The 18,473-nt window shown below is 40.6% G+C and overlaps 1 protein-coding gene across 1 annotated transcript in view; it reads left to right on the top strand.

The window, feature by feature from the left end:
• Nucleotides 1-18,473, top strand: part of CCDC6 (coiled-coil domain containing 6) — a 115,899-nt gene that overhangs the window by 21,492 nt on the left and 75,934 nt on the right. The window lies entirely within an intron of this gene.

Genomic DNA, 18,473 nt, shown 5'->3' with positions numbered 1-18,473 from the left:
TCTTCAACCATTTCCTTATGACTCAATCTTCCCATCAGTCCTAAGAAGTAGCCAGTAGTGTGTGTGTTGGGGGGGGGGGGTATGTGTGTGTGTGTGTGTGTGTGTGTATTTTTGAGACGGAGTTTTGCTCTTGTTGCCCAGGCTGGAGTGCAATGGCGCGATCTCGGCCCACCACAACCTCTGCCTCCTGGGTTCAAGCAATTCTCCTGCCTCAGCTTCCCAAGTTGCTGGGACTACAGGTACACGCCACCACGCCCAGCTAATTTTTGTATTTTTAGTAGAGATGGGGTTTCACCATGTTGACCAGGATGGTCTTGATCTCTTGACCTCCTGATCCGCCCACCTCGGCCTCCCAAAGTGCTGGGATTACAGGCATGAGCCACGGCTCCTGGCTGCCAGTAGTATATTATCCTTGTTTTACAGATGGGAAACTGAGGCCCAAAGAGGGTTGGGTGACTTGCCTGAAGTCATACTCCAGAGAGCAGGAGAGCCAGAATTGACACCTAGCTAAGCAAGCTGATTCTAGAGGAATTCCCTCACTTTTTGATGCTGCCTTTCTTGGTAAATTCACAGAATGGCATTGTTGTGTCAAATGCTCTATATATGTGTAATTTGAATAGATGTTGCCTGTACAGTATGAGAGATATGTGGCCCCATACTGCACTGTCAGTGGGTTTTATCACACTGGATTTTGGTAGTCTGGTAAATGGACAGTGACATATTAGTACCATCTTTGTGTTTCTCTCAAGGGGGTGGATAAGCATCATTTCTTAGGTTTGTAAGAGCCATTTGTATTCTTTTTCTGTACCTGCCTAGTTGATATCCTTTCTTGTTTGTCTTTGGGGACCTTGGTCTTTCTCTTACTCATTTTTCTTAGCACTCTATATATTACGGTGAGTTGATCTTTTTTCAATTTTGAATTGCAAAAAAATTTCCCACCTTTCAATTATCTTTTGACTTGACTTTTGGTGTTTTTTGGCCACAGCAGAGTTTTCTTTTTATGGTTTCTTGATGTCATTTATAATCTACAGGAAATATTACTAACATTTTATGGTAAAACCTTACTGTATATTTACTTTGGAAAAAAGTAGGACAGACTACTTTTGTAGTTTATTGCATTTTTATTTGAACGATAGTGCATTTAAGGCAGATTCTGAAGAGTACATAGAAGTAGTGATGCCAGATATTCTTTTAAATTGCATTAAACCACTTGAACTCACAGCTGCATGTTAGATACATCTCCTGGTGGTGTCTTTTTTCCTCATCCTTCTGTGTATAACACTTTGTATAGTTCATATAAGATCTTGAATTAGGATAATTTCCTGTGACTAGTTGATCAATTACTGAATGGTTTATTTTGGATACTATTGTTGTAGCATTTTTCTTCATCCCGAAGCTGCTGCTTAAATGGATTCAAGTGTAATTGTCGTTATTTTTCTATCCTGGTCAGTTTGGGGCTCTGTTTATCTGGTGGTTTTATTTTACTCTGCAGTATTTTCCATTTCCCCTGCTTAAAGATAGATTTAAAGCGGCGGACCTTCAATTTAATCTTCTTTCATATTGACCAATCTTCTTTGTTCATCTCACAAATATTACAAATAACATACATATTATAAACTTTCTTTGTTCATTCTATAAATATTTCTGAGGTTATTCTGTATATAAGGTTGGTGAGACAGTTTCTGCCTCTGGCAGCTGATATTCTAGTGGTGGGGGAAATAGACGTCGGAAAACTGATTTCACAGTTACAGAATTGAAATTGTGATAAATCCTTGAAAAGATAGATGTGTTTTTCTTGGAGGATATGATGGGAGGAACCAGACCAGTTTAAAGCAGCCAAGGGAGCTTCCCTGAAGTGCCATACACGTAGGCTGCAACCCCGTTTTTTTTTTTTTTTTTCTTTTTTTTTTTCCTTAAGTGAACCATAAAGAGAATGAGTAAAAGAATATTCTAGGCCCAGGGAAGAGGCTATGCAAAAAATCCTGAAAGCGACAGAAGTGCAGGGCAGGTTTGAGGAACCGAAAGAAGAGTTGTGGTCAGAGTAAGATTGGGGTATGCCCTGAGGCTGGAAGTAGGTGGGGCCAGGTCCTGAATCTTGAATTAGACTTGAATTATTCTTTGAATCTAATTCAAGGGGTAATGTTGGCATATATGCCTTTTAAATTAGGAGTAGGTTTTTAAGTTCTGGGGACCATGCCAATCTAGAACTTTTAGTTAAATAAATTTGACCTACAAAAGTGGTACTTTAATCCATTCTTTTAAAGTTTTTCATCAGAATGTGTTTTTGCCAATAGCCTTTGTGTTTTAAAATCTAGATGTGGCAAAATAATTTACTGCTTTAAGCAAACCTCCCGACATGGGTGGGGGATTGGAGAAAGAATGAAGATGGAAGGACTGTAGATATAACAAATGTATCCCAACTGGATTTATCTCTTCCTCTCCCTGGTTCACACTTATTCTCTACCCTTTCATTTTTTTCTTTTTTAATTAAGATGGAGCCTTACTCTATCACCCAGGCTGAGTGCAGTGGTACAGTCTCGGCTCACTGCAACCTCCATCTTGCAGGTTCAAGCAATTCTCCTGTCTCAGCCCCTGAATAGCTGGGATTACAGGCGTGCGCCGGCACACCTGATTAATTTTTGTATTTTTAGTGGAGATGGGATTTCGCCATGTTGGCTGGGCTGGTCTCAAACTCTTTATCCCAAGTGATCTGTCCGCCTTGGCCTCCTAAAGTGCTGGGATTTTAGGCATGAGCCACCGTGACTGGCCATCTTATGCCTTAAGTGTTTTTCTGGATATATATTATGCAAATGCAAATGTGTGACTATATTGTCCTCCTAAAAGATACCCAGAAATGGGAGCACAGTGTATATGGTTCTGTATCTTGCTTTTTTTTTTCTTCCACTTAACACATGTCATGAGTTTATCCCCATCACTAGGTATAGAATTGCCCATTTCTTTTCAAGGGCTTGCTGCAAAGTATTCTGGAAAATGGGAGCGCACTCTTCAACTCTTCCTCTGTTGATTGTTTTCAGTCTTTCTTTCTTTCTACAAAGCAAGTCACAGGAAACATTCTTTCAAAAATTTAACAAGTCTTAGCAATGGTTTTTATTATCTGTAGGATAATCTAGGAGTAGAATTACCAGTTTTTAGAGTGTGTGCTTTTGAAATTTTGTTTGTATTTTTTTGGGCAGTGGTAGGTCATGTTTTGCTTATTGTCATTGCTGTCTCAACCTGAAATCCCTTTTTCTTTTGACATTCTTCCTTTCTTTTTTTGGTTCTGTACGAGGGAACTTCTGATTTTTTTTTTGTTTGTTTTGAAGGGATTGCTTTTACTTAGAATAAATTGCCATGTTGCTTACATTCATTTTTTTTCCCTGAAACTTAGTCAACTTAACACTAAATTCCTCTTTTGCTTAAATTGCTTAGAAGTAAGTGAGAGAACAAAGATAATGTGGTGTTTAGTACCAAATGTTCCTCTTAGTAAGAATCTACAGATTGGTTGATGTTAGGAGTTTAAAACTGTTTTTGGAGCCCATTAAAGACATGTCTCCTGTTTGTACGGATCACTCAAGTCACATATGAAGGTGATGGTTTTTGTAAAAATGCTAGAAAATGTTGGGAAATTTTTTCAGTGTTTGAGGCTTTCTGTCAAATGTGAGGGTTTTGAACTCTGACAACAATACATTAAACTTTATCCAGTTTATACTGAGTACAGAGTTTCTTAAAGCAGGTTCTACCCTGATCACCATCAGTATACGTGATAGGGATCTTAGCCCTCTGTTCTCAAATATAGTTTAGGGAGTTTTAGAGAAAACTGTGTTTCCTCATTAAATAATCAATTGAGTTGACTCCAATTTGTGTATATCAAACCAAAAAGAACATCAACTTTTAATATTATAGTCCAGTTGGATAGGATTTATAATTTTGAGTAACCTTCCAGTAAAACTTTTAAATTCATTACATTTTCCCCCATCATCAGCCTGTGCTGACATAGGTTCAGTTGACAGAATTTGAAAGAACAAAGAGAAGAAAAAGGAAAGTCTAGATTTCTAAATACAGAGAGAGGGAGATGATGGCTCCCATGAAAGGTATAGCGTTGTTTCTAATATCACTTGTGATAGTTGGCTCATCTGGGACATCTGAGTATGTCTTACTTTTTGACTCCGCAATATCTTTGCAAGAGATGCCATTTCACTTGGAAGTCATAAAAGGGGGAGTTTATAGCCTTTTCTTGTTCTCTGTCTCATAGCTTCCAGTATCACATTTCACTCGTTGCTATACTTTAGTCCTTTGCATAACTGATCATGTTGTTTGCTTATTGCAAAGACACGTGGTATTTAACTCAAAGACTGAGACTCAGAGTCCACTGACAGTCCAGAGACCAAAGAGACCACAGTGGACAGTGGGCCCAGTTGATAGGACCCTCCTGAGTCCCTGGGACTCATTGTGTTTTGGGGGTATGAATGTATCATTTTTTTTCTTTTTTCTACTGAATTAAAGTTTTTTCAGTTAAAAAGTTGATCCGTACAGTAAACACTCTTTTTTTTTTTTTTTTTTTTTTTTTTTTTTGAGACGGAGTTTCGCTCTTGTTACCCAGGCTGGAGTGCAATGGCATGATCTCGGCTCACTGCAACCTCTACCTCCTGGATTCAGGCAGTTCTCCTGCCTCAGCCTCCTGAGTAGCTGGGATTACAGGCACGCGCCACCACGCCCAGCTAGTTTTTTGTATTTTTAGTAGAGACAGGGTTTCACCATGTTGACCGGGATGGTCTCGATCTCTCGACCTCGTGATCCACCCGCCTCGGCCTCCCAAAGTAATGGGATTACAGGCTTGAGCCACCGCGCCCGGCAGTAAACACTCTTAATTATACCCCTGACCTAATTTCACTAGTTTTTAAGGTATGTCACTTCCACGTCACCACTTCTGCTCCCCCTGCTCTCCTTCTTACTCCCTCTCCTGCCCTCTGTTTCTGTTCCCTTGTATCCAACCAACTGAAAGCAGATTTCAGATATAAGATCACTTTATTCCTAAGCATTCAGTGTGCACCTCCCAGGGACAGGGATGTGGAGTGAGAGTATTTTTGAGGTTATGTCTATCTTGTCACACATTGTCCCTTTCATGGGGACTCCCACAAGAAAATTGTTTTCTTAGGTCTTAATACCAAGTAGAGCGCCTCAGTTTTGGGGCAGCAAAAACTGCTAGGTGTCTAAGATGTTTAGCAAAGTTTTTAAAATGCATACTACCTGTTGATTAACATCTATGTAACTAACTTTTGGCTTCATTTGACTACTGGACTTTTTTTCTCCTCTGGCCATTAATGCCTTTTCTCCCTTTAAAATTTTACACATTTTCCCCAGTGAATTTTAGAATGAATTCATGTCTAAAAATTAGCCCAAAATCTGAAATTTTAGTAAGGGCTTAGCTGATCCCTAAGAAAGGAAAGGGGGATAATTGTCTCACCCCATTATGCCCCTTCTGGGACACCAAGATAAAGAAGGTAGAATTTCCCCCTGTAAAATCCCAGTAGTTTCATTTTTTCTTATGAATGTGCTGCTAGGATGTTAATCTTAAAACCATTCTTAAGACTAAAAGGACACATCACACTGTGGCTCACACCCACTTCTCAGAGATTGCCCTGGACCTCTCGTTCTTTGACCTGGGGTGACTTTCAGTATCAGGGGCCCAGGAACAGTGGTGCATGGTAGGAAGTGAACACGCTTCTTGGTAACATCTGTGATAACACATTGCAAACAATAGGTAAGGTATTGGTTGAAGATGACTATTATGGTGGAAGATGTTGTGGATTTAGTCACAAGGCACATGGCTGAGGAGACCCGTGAGACCTGCTGGGTGGGACTGAAGGGCTCAGGTCCGGGAAGGAGGAGATAAAGGGAGTGCAGAAGGGGGTGGGGCAGATGATGCTCTGCCAGAGTACAGAAAGATAGTCATCTCTGATCATGTCAGAGCTGATTGTTCCTTCCTGAGTTGCACAGAGGTGGCACTGGGCAGAGACTGGACAGCAGGACATCAGTGGTTTGAACCATCATGCTCTGTGCACCAGGCTAAATACAAGCAGTAACTCACATAACTCTCAAAAGAAGCCTGCGAGTGTAAGAGTTAACCTCATTTACAGATGGAAGATGTGGCTCAGAGAGGTGAAGGAACTGGCCTAAATGGTGGACATATGCCACTTCCAGAGTCTCAGTTAAGTGGAGGCTGCTCTGTGACATGCTACCACTTTATCTTTTTCTTTAAAAACTTTTTTTGGAATATAACTTACAGACATATGATAATTGTACATTTCAATTAATTTTCACAGATTGAAGGCACATGTGTAACTGGTGCCCAGATCAGGAAACAGAATATGACTAACACCTGGACCCCACTGTGCGCCCTTCTAGCCATTATCCCTCCAAGAGTAGCCACTATTCGGAGTTTAAACTCTACTCAACTGGAATTAGTGTGTTCTCTTTCAGTGTTTGACATCTTTCTCACAGCATTCTGTCTGTGGGATTTATCTATATTGTTGGTCTCTTCCTGTCTGAGATTGGGTCATAGGACCTAGAGTGTCCAGAAAAACCATTTGTTGCTATAGGGCTGTAAAATCCCCTTAGTGTACAGTTGATATTTTCAGAACTTGTAAAATTGGAAAATGTGGTCCTATCTGTGTCATCATGGTTTGCTATGATTTGAGCTTTAGAAGAAAAAGCTACCCAGTTTTCAGAGTTCTTGATATGGAGGATTTTCTCTATATTAAGAAGGAAATGTCCTCAGTATTTTTTAAGACTCAATTAAAAATCTTGCTGCACTCAGAGCCTCTACCAGCGACATTTTGTCTTATAGGTGTAGCATGCTTCTATGAAATAGCTAGGATCCTGAAGAGTTTATTTGCAAATGAAGTTAAATTTGGTTTTATCAAAATATCAGTCTTTGAGGAAGCCTGATCATTGGTAAAATGATGAATCATTTGTGCCCTCAGACAAAGACTTCTAGGAACATACCTGTCATTGAGCAAGCTTGGGTTTATAGTTCAGTGCAGTGAGGGGAAAACACATTAAAGAGAGGAAACGCGTGTTAGAAAGAAGCTATTAGGAGCTTTGGACTTTGCTTGGGTAATATTGGAAAGGGCTGATGGAAAGCAGGGAAGCAAAGGTTATTTTTATGTTGGGTGTTTTCAGAAAGTGGGAGTGATTCTGTGATTGGATATCTCAACACCTTTGGGGAAGGCAGATTAGAACCAGGCCACAGCTGTAATTGGTAAAGAAGTAGTGGTTACTCAGTTTAGCCAAGAATGGGGGATGTTTTTATTTTGTGGGTTTCACAGTACTCTTGTTTTGTCTCACTTTGTCATGGTCTTGTTCGGTGTAGATGTTTAATGAGATTGCTTGTGTCCTTCTTACAGGAGAATGATGTGAGTTAGCTCTAAGTGTCTGATCAGTGTGTAATAATGAGGTCTAGCTGTGAGCGTCTGATTAACTCCTAGTTTATTGCTTGTTTCACAAGCAAAAAAAAAAAAATTCTAGACTCTTGTTTTTCATAAATCTATAGTTTTATAATATGGGTGTTCTTAAAATAGGATTGAACTTCAGTAACTTCTTATTCCTTAAGATACTAAATAAGTGTTCCGAACAGGGAGTATGTTTAGAACATTACCCTTTAGATCCCTGTCTTCCGGCTGCTTAAGTGACTGGGGTTGCCTTGTGTGGACTGGTTTTGGAGGTTTTAGGTAATCCTTGTCAAGTCATGTGGACCTTCGGCAATTGCATAATCACGCTTGACCCTTCCCTCCTTACCTGTTGAGTGAGGATGATTTTAACAGTGGCCCAAATTTCTTAATGGCCCCTTGTGAAGTAATTGTTGGATCTCTCAATGAGATGATAACTGCTAATTTATACTGTGCCTACTTTCCAAACAGATTTGAGGTGGCCAAGAAGATGTCCCTTCCCTCCAAGCACCCAAACTGCATCTTTTCCTTTCCCTTATGGTTTGGCCTAAATGAGTAGTCACAATTGTTAAATAATTTCTTGCCTGTGAAAAAATATTTTCTGGAAGGGGGCTGTTCATCCAAGAAAACTTCATTGGGATACCCCATGGAGGCACTGAAATCTCTCATTGTGACTCTTAAAGCAGGGTTTGAGTAGAAGACTTGATGCTTTGGTGAGCCCAGTGTTGTGATTAGCTGTGAAGAGTTAGGGGTTTGTGTGTCACATCCTGGATCACCTTAGACTCCTGAATGTTTTCACATTGGGATGTGACTTGACCAGAACATACTTTTCTAATTTTCTTGTCTAACAGAGCATTTAACCTTCTTATTTCTGGCACCTCGGTTTTGCTACATAGCCTTATCCGTAAGCTGCAGCTGTGAATGCCTTCTCATTTGGTTTCATGGGATAGATTGTGAAACTGGCTAATATGAATGGTAAGTTTTTCCTCGCAGCATCCTGCCTGACAATAGTCAAGAAAGAGAAGGGAAAGAAGATGAGGAAGGGTTCTTGGATCGATGGAATCAAAACTCAGACCAATTCAAGTAGATGAAATAAACAAGGTGGGGCGCTGGAAACGTAGACATTGTGCTGTCAAGTGTAGGGCTTCTTGTGCATGTTTTGAGGTACTGTCTAATTTTGTCTAAACATAGTATATGGCCATTTATTCCATTGAAATGCTTTGAAATGGCATCTAAATCCTTGAACTGGCATCTAACTTCCCTAGATACCCAAACTTAGTTGTGTAAACTCTTTAAATCTCTATTTCTGTTAGTAAGCCTATTTTGATTGTTATAACTCTAGAGTAGGTTTTGATATCACAAACAGCAAGTTCTAACAGTTTTTCAAAAGTGTCTTAGCTGTTAGGATTTTTCCCTGCCTATGTTATATACTTTAAATCCTCGGGGATTTTACGTTGGGGAGGGTTTATAGCGTAAAAATCTCCTGTTTAGTTAGGTTCATTTTTTATTCATTTTAACACTTTCAAGTATTTTTGAATATACTTTTACAGGATTTACAGGTGCTCAGCCTTTTTCTCAGGTGCTTTGTTCTTGCCAATGTGGATATTCTAAATTTTACTTTCTCATCGTGTTTAGAAGTGATTTTTGTTTTGTGTTTTTGTTGTCGTTCGGTGTCTGGTTACCCTGATGAACAATTATTGGTTGGTTTTCTTGCATTGTGTAGGTGGGTGTCTGCAGTGACAGTTTTTGTCCCCTCCTTTCTAACATCTGTCAGTCTCTTGCCATAACATGGGGTCATACTCACATTTAACATATTCTGTTGTTTACGCCTGCTAAACAGAACAGAGGGATAATTTAAACAGTGCTGGCTCTTCCACTGTCTCTCTTGCTCCACAAACATTTGTAGGCCTTGTGTCTGTCTCCTTCCCTCAGATGGCCATGTCAGTTTCGATGTACTGGTGTGGGGTTTCTACTGGTGCGGGTTTTTTATAGAAACAGGTTCCCTGACCCTACCCTAACTGTATCATAATCAAAGAGAACCTGACTTTCTGCCATTTCCCACTTACATCTTGACCTTGGAACCTAGCCCTCACATAAGAACCACCTCCATTTCTTTCCTTTCTGTTTCTTGCCTTTAGCTAGGATGTTCTGTACCATGTTGAGTCATAGTGATGATAGCAGACATCCTATTCTTTCAAACTTTACAGGAATGATTTTGGTGCTTTATTAAATATGTTATCTGACTCAAGCTCTTGGTAGATGCTTAGATGAAGGAAGTTTTGCTATCGTGAATGAGGAGAATTTTGTCAAATGTTTTGCATCTATTGAGATGGTGATGTATTCATGCATTGCATAACGGCATTTCAGTCAGCGATGGACTATGTATAAGACAGTGGTCCCTTAAGATTAAAATATTATATTTTTACTGTACCTTTTCTATGTTTAGATACATAAATAATCATTGTGTTACAATTGCCTGCAATATTCAGAATAATAACATGCTATACAGACCTAGGAGTAATAGGCCATACCACATAACCTAGGTGTGCAGTGGGCTATACCATCTAGGTTTATGTAAGTATACTCTGATGTTCACACAATGATGATATCACCTAACAATGCTTTTCTCATAATGTAACCTGTCATTAAGCAACACATGACTGTATTTTTTAAAATCTCAATGTAATGAAATACAATCATCTAATGTTGAGTTTTCTGCTTATTTCTTATAGATAAACTCAGCTTATAATTTTTTTAGAATTTTAATACATTGCCGTCCTCATTCTGCTAATATTTTCAAAATTTCTGTATATGTGCTATATAAAAGTCGCCTTTGGGTTTTTTGGTAGGATAGTTTGGAAGCAGGGCTACTTTTGGATAGCTTTTCTTCATTTTTTTTTTCCCTCTTAGCAGGTGTAGCTTATATAACATGGCAGTTATCTTTATCTTAAAAGTTTGGTGGAACTTGCCTATTTAAGGAAAAAAAAAAAAACACACCTGGGCCTGGTATCCTTTCTAGGTAAGGGAGCCTTTTCAAAATTCTTAGAAGCTTTTGTGGTGACAGAATAGTGATGTCAAAAAATCTATTTAGTGATGCAGCTGGGCATGTAATGCATCAGTGTGAGGCTGGGCAGGGTGGCTCACGTGTGTAATCCCAGTGCTTTGGGAGGCCCAGCTGGGCAGACTGCCTGAGGTCAGGAGTTTGAGACCAGTCTGGCCAACATGGAGATACCCGGTCTCTACTAAAAATACAAACACTAGCGGTGCGTGGTGGTGCGGGCCTGTAATCCCAGCTACTTGGAAGCTGAGGCAGGAGAATCACTTGAACCTGGGAGGCAGAGGTTGTAGTAGCCGAGATTGCACCACTACACTCTAGCCTGGGCGACAGAGCGAGACTCAGGCTCAAAAAAATATGACATGTGTACGTGCACTCATGTATGTATGTAGGCTCTTTTTTTGGCCATATGCTTGGCATTGTGAATGTATCCTTAAGAATTTTTAATAACAATTTTTTGAGGATTGCAGAATTTATTATTTTGATAGGAGTATATTGTTTCAAGTTAATGTCCAAATAACAATTTCCTTTGCATAATATCATGAAACACATTCAAAATGCCGTGTGGCAGGCTTGAGCTGGGCAGAGCTTTTGTCTTGGTCAGTTTCAGCTAGTTAACTTGCTGTGTAGGTCTTAAACATCAAATTGTATACAGAGGTGTCTGTCTTAATGTTATACATGTGTTCCTGAAAAACTTTGCGTTCTCCTGAATCACACACTAAAAATATTAGGGCTTGATGGAACAATACCTTTGAGGCAGACCACTCACTCTTAACTTTGCCATGTTGTAACTGGAGAATTAAACAGTCTTTGGTTCCTTGGGAGGTGCAACTTGTACTTGTGAGGTAGTTTCCAACAGATCAGCAACTTTAAGAGGAACTAGTGCTTGAAATGCCAACTGTATGCAGGACTCAGCATTCACAGGTAGAAAGGTAAGAAAGGTCTTTGTCCCTGAAGCTCACCTGGACAAAAACCTTTCAACTTCTGTGCTCTAACCTTTTGCCTCTATGTGGTGTTCAGTTCAGAAAGATTTCATCTGTCCAAAACCTTTCCTGGTTCAGTCACTGAGTACCCTGTAACAGCCACCCTAGATAAGCAGATCTCTACCAGACCTTAAATATCATTTTAGTGATGATAAATAGCTTTTTTTTTTTTTTTGAGAAATTCTGGAAAACGGCTTCATTATATAGATACTGGGTCATCAGTGCCATCCCTCACAACCACCTCTATTCTGGTTTGTGTGTTTCCAGTCATTTCTAATGCATCTGAGGGTTGATCTGAACCTTTTAAGCAAAATTTGGATCATATTGTGGTTCACAGCATGTTTTTTTTCCTAACTGGGCACATGACAGTTTTCATTTGTTCTTAATTATGGCAGCGTATTATTTCATTGTCAGGATAGACCATCATTTATTAGTGCCTATGTTGGTTTCCTGTGGCTGCTGTAACAAATTATTACTAGTGGCCTGAAATAACACAGATTTATCTCATAGTTTTGTAGGTTAGAAGTCCAATATGGGTCTCACTGGGCTAAAATCAGTGGGACAAGGCTGCAGCTTTTTTCTGGAAGCCCCAGAGGAGAATCTATTTTCTTGCCTTTCCACCTTCTAGAAGCCACCTGCATCCCTTGGCTCATGGCCCCTTCCTCATCTTCAAACCCAGCAATGACAAGCCAAGTTCTTGTCATTAGGCATCACTCTGTCTCTTCTCTGCCTCCATTTTCCATTTTAAAGGACCTCTGTCATTATATAGGTTCCACTCAGAGAACCCAGGATAATTTCCTCAAAGTCAGTTGATGGGCAACTTTCATTCTATCTGTTCCCTTAATTCTCCTTTGCATGTAAGTGACATTTTCATGGGATCTGGGGATTCAGATGTAGACATCTTGAGGCAAAGTTTGCAGGAGGGAGCATTCTGCCTTCACTGATCTCCTATTGTTACGGATTGGTTGTTTGCATTAGTATGGAGGGCATTTCTGTGAATATCTTTGTATATTGATCTCTTTCTATCTTTGGCTAATCCACGTACCACCTTTCTGTAAACAGAGTATTTCAAAGTGATAATTTTAATATGTTTGATAAAAATGATAACAGTAGAAACTCTAGTCTTGGTTGGATAGGAGAACAGAAGGCAAGTTTAGTGCCAAAGAAAACATTTTAGAACTGGGAGAAGATCAATTTGTGCCTTTGTTACATTCCTGTTAGAGTATAAGGTCCTGTCTCATTATAGTTTTAATATATTCCCTGTGTCTTCTGGCATATGGAATCACATAGGGGTGCGTGTGTGTGTGTGTGTGTGTGTGTGTGCATGTTTATATATGTTTGCTAGGTAAATGTGTAAGGAAATGAATGTCTACACTTTGCACATGCTTCTCCATTCTTTCACTTGGCTTTCTTTCAGTGTTAGATGTCATAAATCTAAGTTACTAACTATGGTTAATTTTGCAGCATTTGGGACTTTGACAGCTGTACTGCGTCTCAATGCACTGCTGCCTCAACATCACAGGAATGGGGAAAATTTATTCTTATAAAGCATTTAAGATGGATGGTTTTAACTGTTCTGTCTTGATAATTTTAAAGTCTAAATATGCGTTCTGTGTCCTTCTCTTTTTTTTTCAATAAGCAGTATATTACAAAATCATCACAAATTTAGGTAAATACCATTGCCAGAAGCCAAGAAAGAAAAACATACAGTTACTTTGAAATATTCAGAATAAAGTGGCATATTAAATATTAAAATATAGTTTCACAGTCTCTTGTCCATGGGGCCAGATGTGTTTTAGAATTGTTTTTTGGTGATGGGAGTTGGGTGTGTTTCCCAAGGCTGTTGTTAACAATGTATCACAGACTGAGTGGCATAAAACAACAGAAATTAATTTTCTCACAATTCTGGAGGCCAGAAGTCCAAAATCAAGGTGTTGGTAAGGGCTGTTCTCCCTTGGAAACCTCTGGCAAAGGAAAATCCTTCCTTGATTCTTCAGTTTCTAGTAGCTCCAGGCGTTCCTTGGCTTGCAGCTGCAGCACTTCAGTCTCTGCCTCTGAAGTCACATGGTCAACTTGTATGTTTCTGTCTGTATTTTCCCTTCTTATAAGGACAGCAGTCATATGGGATTGGAGCCAACTCTAATGATCTCATCTTAACTTGATTACATCTGCAAAGGACCTATTTCCAAATAAGGTCACATTCACAAGTATGTGGAGTTAGGAATTGAGCATATCTTTTTCAAGGACACAATTCATCCCATAAAAGGGAGTGGGGTTGTGGAAAGGTACTGAGCACTTACCATGTATACGGCAGCACTGCCAGTGGGCTGGAACAGCAGACACATCAAACACTTCAGCAAAACATGTGAACAGGCACGCTAAGTTTAATGATAAAGCTGCAAAGAGCCTCATGTCAATTCAGATCAGGCTTTGCCACCAAATGAATGCAGTTGTTTGGTTGCTTGGGAAATGTAGCTTTCGGTTTTCAGTCTTCTGGATTTTGTAATTGTGTTTAAAAGATTGAGGACCTCTGCTAGATTTTCATCTTAATTCCTAAAGACAGATTAGCAATATTTTTTACAAGTTCTATTAGGGAAGAGTTACTGCTCATGTACTGTCTGATGTTGTTATCTTCCCCCCATACCCGCCCCCAAATCTGGAAAATTATCATCTTTGACCAGATGCAGCCCCAGGTATCAAGGTGGTGATTTAGTTTGACCGTGAAATCCTTGTGTCCAAATAGAATGGAAACTATGCTGCAAGTTAACCCCTTGCTAACCTTCCATCCCTCTTCCCTCACTGAAAACTAGAAAATGTTAATACATCAATAACCTCCAACTCATAAAGCCAACCTTATAGTTAAAGCAGTGTATCTTTTACTTCTTCAGATGGCTTCCATAGAAAGTCAGTCCAGAAGCCCAACCCCTGGACACCTTTGCATGAGCAAGTGGACAAGGAACAGAATGTAAATTGGCTACCATTTTCTTACCTGGAACGGCACAGGAAACAGACGCAGCTTTGTAGCTGCAAATGTAGGCAGCTGTTCAAGTCTCCATATCTTAACTGAATACTGATACCCAAGGCTGAGGAATCTGCTGGAAGAAGCATCCAGCTAGCACAGCCTCAGACATTGTTCAGGCATGCTCATTATAAAGATTCTTCAGGCAGAAGCATTGGAAACAACTGGAAGGAGTGTCAGGCAGTAGAGAGACGGTTTTGGCACATCAGTCAGGTAGATTTTTTACAACATCAAAAATTGTTGGAGGAACATTTAATCATAGAGATACTTAAAATCTAGTAAGTGGAATGAGGATACAGTGTGCATATAACATGAACCAATTTTGTAAAATGTGTAAGTAAGTACAGAGGTTATAAGGGGTGGATAACATTAGCAATGTTTTTCATAATTGACTCCTTATTTTCCTTATACTTGAGAATTTTCTAGTTTTCTGTAATCAATTTCCCCTCTTTCTCCTAAGTCCCTTTCCTTCCTCTTTCCCTCCTTCCCTTCCCCTCCTCTACTTCCCTCCTTCTCTTCCCCTCTTCGCCTTCTATCCTTCCCTTCCCCTCCCCTCCTCCCCATCCCCTTCCCCTCCTCCCCCTCCCCTCCTCCCTCTCTCTCTTTTCTCCTCTCCCTCCTTTCCTCCCCCTCCCCTCCTTTTCTTCCCTTCCTTCCCTCCTCCTCCTTCCCTCCTTCCATCCATCTATCTATCCATCAGCTGCTGTGCCATAAAGGACTTCAGATTATCTCCCATTTTACAGATGGGGAAATGTAGGCAGGCTGGAGAAAGAGAGCAGCTTGCCAAGGTTAATTAAGAGTTAACAGCAAAACTAGGACTAAGGCTGAGGTCTCCTGATGAGCTAGTGCAGTATCTTTTTTATCTGCTCCAGGCTCTCTAACCAAACTGTTCATTGGAAACTTGGGGCCCCATCCTTCAGAGCTGACCCAGTTTGTCAGGGCAAGGGTCTGGGCATCAGCAGTGCATCAACTTTTTTTTTTTAATGAATATTAGGTGATGCTAATGACATCTTGATGTTGAGCTTTGGGAATCCATGGCCTATAAAGCAGTCCCTCCCAGATTTGTGTGTATGTGTATACACATATAAACCCAAGGTGAATGTTTATTTTTACATACTTGAGTGCTTCGTATAGACAAGGCAGTGTTCTTAGCCCTGCAAATGGGGTGTGACAGCCTCTTTAGCAACTCCAGAGGCACTATTAACATATCTTAGACACAGTTTTATTAATTTTTAAAATATTTACAGTTATATACATGATCCTTACACGTTTATATAATCTAAATTCTTATGTATAATACATTAAAACATTTTATTTATATATTCTTGTTAAATAAAACTTCACTCATGGGATCATAATGTGCATACTGTTTAGCATTTTGCATCTCCAATTTACTGTATCTTGGGGGAGCTTTTCATTTCTAAACCTAAATCTGAGTCTCTTCCCATACTGATGAGTTTTCATTTCAGGAATTGTATAGGGCAGAGGCTAAACTGCTGAGGGGGAGACCCCAAAATACAGCTACTCACTTTATGGTGTTCTCATTTAATAGTCCAGGGCTGGTGGGTGACTTCTCCATGAGGTTGTTCACTGGGTCTTCCAGTTGTACCATCTAGCTGTACCATCTTGCAGGATGTTAGCCTTGCCAAGGTGGTGGGAGCTGCCTTACAACTTCTGGTTTGATTCCAGCCTATGGAAAGTGGGAAGGAGAATGGATGATAACTGCTTTGTTTTTCAAGATATAACTCCAAAGTTGCATGTCACTTGCATCCACCTCCTGTTTGTCAGAAATCTCCTCACCTAGCTGCTGAGCAGTCTGGAATATGTACTGGGTGGTTCTTTGTCCCACCTGAATGTAGGAGAGTCCTCTTACCAAAAAAGAGGATGAAGAAAGTTAATGCTGGGGGTCAGTCACATACCACCCACTACAGCTTGATTCGTGATCCAGCAGTGGTGACAGGATGGAAGAGTTAGAGCTACCATGTATAGTGCTGTGTTTTGGTATCAGCGGCATCTGTGAAAGTGGATGTGGTGTGTGAAAAGTGGTGATGGATCTGGAACTACTAGACTGTGAGCTCCTCCAACAGCAGTGATAATACCTTATTCTTTTCTGTCATGAGAATTTGACTCAGTGCTTTGAACTGCAGTTAACCACTAGAGGAGAGTGGGGAGAAAAGGTTGAGATCAAGAGAAGGCTTTCTCTGCATCTCAGTGAGTGCCCATATGTTAACCAGTATCAGAGTACTTGCCATATGCCAGGCGCAGTTCTAGGTTCTGAAGTCACTACCAGCCCCAGTTGTGCTCATAAGCCTACATTAGGGTGGGGGTGATAAACAGTAAAAAGATACATCGTGGTGACAATAGGCAAGATACATTCTTGATGGAAAAAAGGCAGTGTAATGGGGTGGGGAATGGTGGCGAGGGCTCTTTAGGTTTGATGGCTGAGACAGCCTCTTCAGGGAGATGAGATGACAGGTACCCAACCTGCTTTGTGGCAGAGTCTAGCTAGTGCCTCGATCCCACAGTAGGAATCTCGAGTCTGGCATGTGTGGGAACAGATATGCTGGAGTGGCTGGAGTGTCATGAGTGTGGGGGCAAGAGGCAGGCAGAGGCTGGACCATGGGAAGGCTGGTAGATGATCCAGGGCAAGGAACCACATTTCTAAGTGTGATGGGAAGCCATTGGAGAATTTGAGCAGGGCAAAGAATTGGTCAGTTTTCCATTTGTAAAACTGTGGGTGTGCAGAATGAGCATGGGTTGTATGAGCACAGGAGTGGAAGGCTCACAGGGCCAGGTAGGCGGCTGTTGTAAGCCTGATGAGGAATGATAGTGGCTGGAACAAAGGCAATGAGAAGGCCAGAAAGAGACATTCAAGATTTGTTTCCATTGGAAACAGGACTTTCTGATGGGCTAAATAGTCACAAGGGTAGTGAGAGAAAAAGCCAAGGCTTACTTCTTGCCATTTTTTTTTTTTTGACTTGAGCAACTCCATGCCTCAATGCTTAGGAAAGAGGGGAAGGAATCCAGAGAGATGTTTGGGGCTGATTATGTTGGAGGTGCCTATATGCTCTCTAGCTGGAGATGGTAAGTTGGCAGTTGGTTAAGAGTCTGGAGATCTGAGGAGCCTTTTCTGGCTAAGTGGTCTCATGCCTCTCTTAGTCAAGTTGTACTTAACTGGAAGACTTTGGGCCATAGTTTATACCACTACACTGAAATCATTAGGGCATGGTAAGGATGAACTGTGTTCTTTCCTATGGCTCCTGCTGGCTTTTGAAAGACGTGTTAAAAGGCATTCTTTTTAGATATAGGGTGTGTCAGGAGTCCCCAGGACCACCCTTGGGTTTGATGATTTGCTAGGAAGACTCACAGAACTCAGTATCTAGTCATACTCACGGCCAAGATGTATTAAAACAAAAGTCTGCAAAGAAAAATTGGCATATGGAAAAAGTGCACCGGATAAAGTCTGGAGGAAACCAAGCACAGCTTCCAAGAGTCCTCTCCCAGTAGACTTACACAGGATGTGCTTAATTCCCCCAGCATTGCATTGTAACCACACGTGTGAAGTATCATCTACCAGGGAAGCTCATTAGAGCCCAGGGTTTTTACTGGGGGCTGGCTCTGCTTAGCATGTACCAAAGTTCCAGAATCTTAAAGGAAAGCATGTGTCCATCGTAAACCATATTGTTTGAAAAGCTTAGGCATGGTGAGCCATGTTTATTTGGGTGTTGGTGTGGGGGGTGGGACTATCCTACAACTGAGGCTTCCACTTGCCATCTGAGGACCAGCCTTGTAGGCGGGACTTTCAAATGATACTGGTTTATCCCTGGCTTGCTGGAAGCAGACCTGCTCCTGTGGTGTCTTTGACTGGTCCTCTCTTAACCCTGATATATCTGCTGTTATTTAGTACCTAAAAGAGAAGGGGAGGAAAGCGTGAGAAAGCTAAATTAGCACAGTTGTCATGCCAAACC

The sequence above is a fragment of the Saimiri boliviensis genome, chromosome 12 (assembly GCF_048565385.1).
Source record: "Saimiri boliviensis isolate mSaiBol1 chromosome 12, mSaiBol1.pri, whole genome shotgun sequence".
NCBI lineage: Eukaryota > Metazoa > Chordata > Mammalia > Primates > Cebidae > Saimiri > Saimiri boliviensis.
Note: the sequence above shows the minus strand (reverse complement) of the source record. Positions and strands in the feature narration are given on the sequence as shown.